At 39.5% G+C, this 7,958-nt stretch overlaps 1 long non-coding RNA gene across 1 annotated transcript; it reads right to left on the bottom strand.

Moving 5' to 3' along the window:
- Positions 1-920: 920 nt before the first annotated feature.
- Positions 921-7,541, bottom strand: LOC119795728. The gene is made up of 3 exons (XR_005282363.1): positions 6,914-7,541; positions 5,619-5,816; positions 921-988 (listed from the first exon to the last, which is right to left on the bottom strand). It is a non-coding gene; the product is annotated as an uncharacterized LOC119795728 (long non-coding RNA).
- Positions 7,542-7,958: the final 417 nt, after the last annotated feature.

Here is a 7,958-nt window from a genome sequence, read left to right as displayed (position 1 = left end):
ATAAGAAAACCCAAGCCAGGTACAAGTATCACACCCCCTGCAGTCAGAGTTCCTCGTCTCGAGGAGTCTTATTTCCGGGACTTCTTTTATGGGGAAAGGGAAGACCTTTTCCGTTTCCTGCCACCTCCATCAGCTCCCTGCCAGCCAGCAGGTCCCGAGCCAGAGCCCATTAGCAGGCCAGAGCTCATTAGTGGGCCAGTCCCCGTGCCAGAACCCATTAGAGAAACAGTCCTCCCTTTTCCTCAGTTAGCTTCCCCCAGTGTCCTAGCCACTCAGACAGCTCCACTCATTGTCCTAGCTCCACCATCTGAACCTATTTGCATCCCCACTTCCCAGGTAGAACCTATTAGCATCCCCACTCCTCAGTTAGATCCACTTAGCACTCCTCCTCAGACAGAACCTCTTTGTGAGCATGCTATGTGCCATCCAGAGTCCATTGAGCAAGCTCTGAACCAAAGTCTATTGATCTCTTAGGCCATAAATCTAAAGAAAAACATTTTTTACCCATAGACGGCCATCCTAAAATGCCAGTTGGGAAACATCCCAACCTGGCAACAATGCACGTAATACGGGAAACGTTAGTCTTTAGATGCAAAACCCAATCATGCAACGAAACATATTTTGCTAAATATTCGATCATAAATTAGCCAAATATAAGAGGAACATTGTAATTTGGTTTAAAGAAAGCGTTTTAGTTTTATTATAATTTAGTCTGTTGCAAGGATTTTACAGTTTGAGGAAATACAAATTTACAACATATGCCAACCGTCAAAAGTATGTGATTGATGAGGAAGGGCTATATATACTGCATGCATCATTTAAGTAGTTAACATTGTATTACCTCTTGAGCTCCTTGAGTTTTCTACTGTCACAGGTAGGTCCTTCAACTGTGTTGGGGTCGGTATGGACATTTTAGGACATCTGGAATCCACCCTTATGTGGGAGGTACTGTCACGGTCTTCTGGCTCCTCACCTCTGCATTTGGGTCCTAAAAAACCACAACCAAAGTCAGAATATCCTGAAAAACTACATCTAATCCCTCAACTTGGTCCCATCATATAGGTCTGAGATCTTGAAAGATTGCAAATTAGAAGCTTTAAATTGCATGGCCAGCAAAAAAAAATGTACACAATAATCCCTGCTGTGGGGAATCCAACGAGTGCATGTGAAACCGAGTTGGAGGTAATAATTTTATTTTATGTCAATTTAACAGTGGTTATATTAATAGATTAGATTTATTTCAAACTTTACAAAAGTATTTAAAAGTGCTACTAGGAAAAGTAAAAACATATAACAAAAGTTGAGTATAAAAGATTAAATATCAATCATAAAACCTAAAAAAGTTGTCTTTGTCTTGTTTGTTTGTTTGTCTGTTTTACTTTAATTGCATTTAAAGTTTGTGCCTGCTAAAAAGAAATTGTCCGACCTAAATAGACCTTTTCACCCTCTAAATTTATTCTGCTAAATTTATTTCTGACAGTTCAAATACATCTAGATGTTAAAAAATTCTATCTCCATCATTTAACACTGCACAAATGCTTCCTCTGCAGTCTCATGTAATTAAGGGAAAACAACAACAAAACCATTTTGATGTAAGTATAAATATATCTGGATGTTAATATTATTCAGAACCATAATTGATTAAGGTATAATGGAGGATTTTCTTTTTTTTATGCAAGGTTGTTTTTTATCCAAATATTTACAATAGCTACTAATTTCCATCTCTCACAACATCTTTTTAAAATAATGTCAGATAATACAGAGTCGGGTGTTATTTTTTACTATTGATCTTGCCTTATAATTTTTTTATATTCATGAAATTTAGATATTAAATTGGATAAAAAAGCATTTGTGCACATTAGTTAATAAAACTATAAGACATTGACATAATTTACCAGCTATGCCCAATTTTAATGCACAATAAATGATTTATAGGAATACGAAAACATATCTATGCATAACTCTGTGTCTTGTTTAGTTGTAGGCAAAAGTGGAACGTCTCTACCGTCTCCAGTACAGAGCAACAAATGAACTCTCTGCATTTAACCCATCCCCTTGGGAAGCAGTGGGCTGCCATTGTGCAGCCCCCGGGGAGCAGGGTGGGGTTAAGGGTCTTGCTCAGAAACCCCGAGGGGAGGCTGTGGGGACCCACTAGGCCAACAATCCCCTGTCAGCACTGTATCTTGCAATCTGTAATTTATTTCTGGAATCACCAGAAAATTAAAAGAGTGTCAGTCAAGTTAAATTTAATGTATCCTGTTTCAACTCCTTGTCAATATAATGCTTGTCTGCATTTTCACTAGTCCAAACAAAGCTTAATTTCACTCCATGTCTGAATCTTTTCAAATCAATGCAAAAGGTTGCATTAAAAGCTTCTTTTAACAAACCAAAAAGCCTGTTTTAATACAACTAACAGGGGACTGAATATGTGTTTTAAAGCTGTGTTTTAAAAAACACTAACATCTTTTAACAAACCTAGCTTTTTTAACTAGCCCAGTTTTATTGCCTTGACACTGTCATCTCTGCTCTGTTATCTGTTAAAGTTCCTGCTACTTTTTGATATATCAATATTTAACCAGAAATTACTCCTGGCATTTGACATTGCCTTATGCACAAGTAACTGCCTTTAAAGAACACCTTGTGTTTCTGGAAGAGATGCCAAAGGCTTTGGTAAAACAGCCATATTTCATGCCCTGAGAACAAGAACAGGTTTGCTGCCCACACATAAAACCTCAGTGAGCAAAATTGATACATCTGACCTCCACATACATACATCCCAATGATCTAACACCCCCTGGCAAAGTAGTGGGATTGTCCACACATGCATTTTAAAAGTGTCTATAAGCAATTATCTTTATTTTCTTGATTTACTGCTTTGTTCTGGTGATGGTTACTGTCTTTTATGTTGACTTTAAAATGTTTTAATAATGGTGCTACTTTCTTTAAAACTTAACACACAGTTAATGTCCACTGGTACCCCTACGAAAGTTCATAAAGCCTTGAAATTAATCTGTCAGCTTGGGTGGAGGCTTTGAAGACCTGAATAAAGAGATGAATTGGCAGAGATGAGTTTTGCTGGTTGCCTAACAGGCAACAGAGGCAAAAATCCAGAACAAAATGCAAAAATAGTGAAAACCAAGAAAAAATGCACTAAGGTCACAGAAAATACACATGGGCAGCAACAGACATGGTATCAACAAAACAACAAGAAACTGGCAAACAGGAACAGCAGAGGTGGTGTATATATGGGGAACAGAACAAAGGATGGGCTAATGAGCTGATATGGAGCAGGTGTGAATAGGACTAAGTAGGAGGGAGCCAGTGGGAAAGGAACAGGCACAAGGGGGAACAGAGAGTAACTAAAGAAATACCAAACTGACAGAAAACAACTACAAAGACACAGAATAACAAAGAAACTAAAAATAAAATTAAACAGAGAAGAGAACCTTGATAATCTCTTTATTATTAGGATTGCTGGTGAAGATTCTCAGTCATCCAGGGCATTGTAATTCCAAAAAAAGAAAATAAAAAAAACAATCCACTGGACTTTGTTTACAAGTTTGAAGACATTTTGCTTCCCATCCAGGAAGCTTTTTCAGTTCAAAATGTCAGGAATAGCGAGTTTCAAGTTACCTCATTTAATATATAGAGCGGGGACTATATACTGGACTTTATAGCAAACTCAGTTAACTTACCGTTTGGACAGATGACTACTTTTTGCTTCCCATTGGTCAAGTAACCTAGCCTGGGTGCCAGTCCGAACTTAGTCCCGCCCACAAGGTTTGAGTTCGGGGAAGTTCGGTCTGGCTCTGCTCCATAGTAGCGCGAGTATTAAAGCCCACTGTCAGGCGATCCAATCAAATTGTCAGGGCGGGCTTTATACGATGATGGACAGATGATCAAGAGTAACGTTATCAACCACGTGACCAAAGCGCGCTTGGGTGACAACAATAATGGCTGCCGCTGGAGAGTTTGGGTGAGTAGATTCTGCTATTAGGTCTGTTCTAGAAGATATCGACAGCAAATTAATTTTAAAAAAAGGAACAGAGAAACGCGATCAAGGCTCATCTTCTTATTCTAGGCGTGAAACTGCACGCTTTGATTTTTGTGGACAACAACTATGCCTCGCTTAAGATACGTCACGCACTCCGTTGCTCTTATTGGTTGTAGGTCTATCCAATTGAGTACAGAGGCATTTTTTTCCTGGTTCTTTCAAAACACGCCCCATAATCACAGCTCTATGGAGCAGTATCAGACTCATATTCTGACTAGAATTGAGTCGGACTACGTCAGGCTACAAGTAACCCCTCCTGCATGCAGTGCCTGCACCACCTTTGTTATTATTTGCTGCTGTCGGGTAGCAACAGCCTATAGCGACAGGAGGCCACTGTGAGAGCAAAAATCCCATAATGCTTTGCGAGGTGAGCTCTCAGCGTAAAGCATTTTGGGATATACCTGCCTCTTCTGAGGCCTTTGTTTACTGTTCATACACTTTGTAGAAACTTTTTCTCTCACTGCCCTCGGCAATTTTCAAAGAACCACAGTGAGAAATGTGAGCTTCAATGACTGTCTGAAACTGTAGCTCACAACACATATATGCCTGAAAGTGCGCATGTGCAGAAAAAGATTACTGGGGACGAGCACTGAGGATGGCCTTACATAAACATATTACCAGTATGATTGACAATTAGGAGGACCACTTATTTAGATTATCCCCCCAGAAATAAAAGACCGTCCTCTTTATCTTTAATATGAATTATTTTATATGTAATCTTCCTTTCTTATTTAGGATTCTTGAGAAGGTAGTTGCCGAACAAGTTTGTGACCACTCACACCATAATGAATTTTTTTAAGAATTTCAATCTTGTTTTAGAGCTCATTATAGCACTAAAACAGCTCTGGTGAAAGTCACTAATAATCCTCTCATGGCCTCAGATAATGGACTTGTATCTGTCCTTGTTCTGTTAAATCTCAGTGTTCAGTTTATGTATTGCTTAAGCAATACAGAAATGGAATCCAGGTTGATCATAATACTCTTTTAGAAAGAATTGAATTGAACAGTGCTTTGCTGGTTTAAATATTATTTATCTGACAGATTTCAGTCTGTTCACGGTAATGATAAATCCTCTTGATGCTTGTGGATTACCACAGGGATCAGTGCTAGGACCAATTCTCTGTATTGAATATATGCTCCAAACTGGTGGATTAATTTACACTGTTATGCTGATGATATAAAGCTATATCTGTCTATAAATCCAAATGAAACTATCCTATCACAAAGACTACAAGCATGTCTTGAAGACATAAAAATCTGAAGGACTATTAACTTTCTGCTTCTGAATGCAGACAAAAAAAATGTTAGTCTTTGGACCAGAGCCTATTGTAATTCATTACTATCAGAAAGTGTAATAAACTCAGAATGTATGACCCACTAATCAGGCGAGACATGCAGTGGTAAAATTCGAAATGTTTATTAACAACAGAATGGAGATAAGCGGGAATGTGGATCTTCAGCGGATGCAGGGCACCACCCATCACTGGCACTCTAGTTAGGAACAAACGCAGTTAAATGACCATGATAATCTGACGGAAGATGATTATCCATGTGAGTCACTTACCTGGTTTAACAGTTCAGTCCATCCTCACCGGTGAGGCAAGATCCAGCCGATGGACTGCCAACAAGATGTAGCGCGGAGCCACTCAGAGTGTCCCCAATGCAGCCTCCGTGAACAGGCAGAAGTCAGAGCCAGGTCAGAAAAACAGTCCAGAAAAATATGGTTCTGAGATCCAGGATTCAATAACCTGGCCAGGGGTTTCTGTTTAGAGCTGGAACAGACACATCAAGTTTTCTAGGAATCCACAGAGCGCTCAGGCAGGTTCAGGGTGCCATGAGTTCAACAGCAAGTTCAGGCAGAAACGTTGAGATGGAAACAGGCAAGCTCAGTAGTTGAGAGGCAGAAACAAGACATGGTATCTGGAAAACTACAGAACTTTAAACTAGCTCCCTCCTCTGAGCCTAGTCAAGAAACTTGACTAGGAAGCTATTTTTTTTCTTTCTTTTTTTCCTGCTTTAATACAGATCAGCTATATGAGATTATGTAATTTTTGTGGAGCATGGCTTCAAAGTTTATTTTTATGTTATTGCTTTACTGCTTTGCAACACAATGAAAATTGCCCAGTTGTGATTTCTTGATAATTGTTGGTTTTACTGCCTACAAAATATGATGAAACTTGCTCCTTTATGAACACAGATCGGCTTCCATCATTTTAAATTCATCTGAATTGCAGTTGTAAAACCAGAGTTAAATTTAATCATTTTTTAAAGTATCATTGATTACTGTTTTTACAAGAGGCATAGAAAACCCCACTTTTTAGGATTCTTAATGCAAACTAATCCTGAAAATAATGGATAGGATTGCAATGGCCTAGGAGGATAGCACATACATTCATTTGAGACTGCAACTAAACCAATAAAATAATGTGTATCTGAACACAACATTGGTGCCATAAATGATAAAAAAAACACCTTACCTCAAGACCAGTGTCACTAAGTCTGTCATAACCCTGCTTGCATTTGTTCTAACTCTGACATTACAGAACATATATCAGCAATGATATAAAAAAAGAAAGCCTCTTAAACTAAACCGAATAATAATGAATTTCTGATGGAATGTGGAAAAAAATGCCTGTATCCAGCATACATACACACACAGTCAAAGTTTTAGTGCTTAGTTTTGATTCAGCTCTTCATTAGCCACAGGGCCCAACTCCGGTTAGCTCCAGTATTAGGCTCAATTAGAACAAGATCCAATTAGAGGGCTCCTTTCCCCTGGGGCAAGGAGAGGCAGGAAATGGAGACTGAGAAATGTATAAGTCGACAACATGCGGACACAGCCAACATAAACAAACTTACTTTGTTGATCTCTGCTGTTGCTACGCAGGAGTCCTCTGGGAGTTAAAGCCCTGCTAGTCTAAGCTATGAGATAAAACAAAATAAAAAAAAAAGCCTGGAGCGAAACATGAACTCTGTGAACACAAGGGCTCCGACACCATGAAGGGAACGTCTGGGCCCAGAAAATGAAAAGCCCACAGGCGTTTTCCATTTACAGCTAAAAATCCTGCACTAGCTTCTAGCCAAGGTTTGTATCAGACTCTCAAAATGAACACTAACATTATAGAGGGAACAAATGAGTACTTTTTCTATTGTCGCTCTATTAAATCTGCCGGTTAATAGACATATACCTTACTACTGATGGAAATCAATAATCTTGAGTTAGATAAAAGGGGATAGAAAAAAAAGAATGAAAGCAATAACCACTGGAACAAAGGAAAGAAGGGAAAGGAGGAAGATAAAGATCCAACTTGAGATTTTCAGCTGTGAATTTCTGTCCTTCCATCAGAAAGGTTTGAGGTGGTGATGGCGGCAATGTTTAGCAAGCTGTTTGGGCTTGCCCTTGCCTCAGGCTTCTGGTGTTCCTCCCCTAGGCGGCATGTGAGGGAAATGGTGTGTGGTGCGCGGGTAAACCTTGACCTGCCTGCCAGGAGGCTGCACATGGAATGAAATGAGCACAAACAAAGCAAGGGAGAGGAGAAAGGGGAGGGGTGTCAGACAAAATTGGAGGAGGTATATTGCTTTACTTGCATCATAGCTGCACTCTTTTTGGGTGTGCATGTGTGTGTCTGTGAACCAACTCTGTCTCACAAGGAACCAAACCCACATCCATGACAAGATGCACACATCTTCCTGATTAGGAGCACTCAGGTGTTGTGGGCGGCATCCTTGCGCAAGGCGAAGATGTAATGTGAAATGCTGCATTTGCCTTCATGTTCTGCCAAGTTGTGTTTTAGGGGCAGATGGAAATCCCATTATGTCAAATGCCTAACTTGGCCCTGCAAACTCTAAAACTCCTTTTTGAAATGAGTTTCAAAGTTCTCATGGTCTTAAAAGTAATCAGGGC

Source organism: Cyprinodon tularosa, unplaced genomic scaffold, assembly GCF_016077235.1.
Source record: "Cyprinodon tularosa strain WSP-4 unplaced genomic scaffold, ASM1607723v1 ctg52, whole genome shotgun sequence".
Taxonomy (NCBI): Eukaryota; Metazoa; Chordata; class Actinopteri; order Cyprinodontiformes; family Cyprinodontidae; genus Cyprinodon; species Cyprinodon tularosa.
This window is presented reverse-complemented; position numbering and strand designations above follow the sequence as displayed.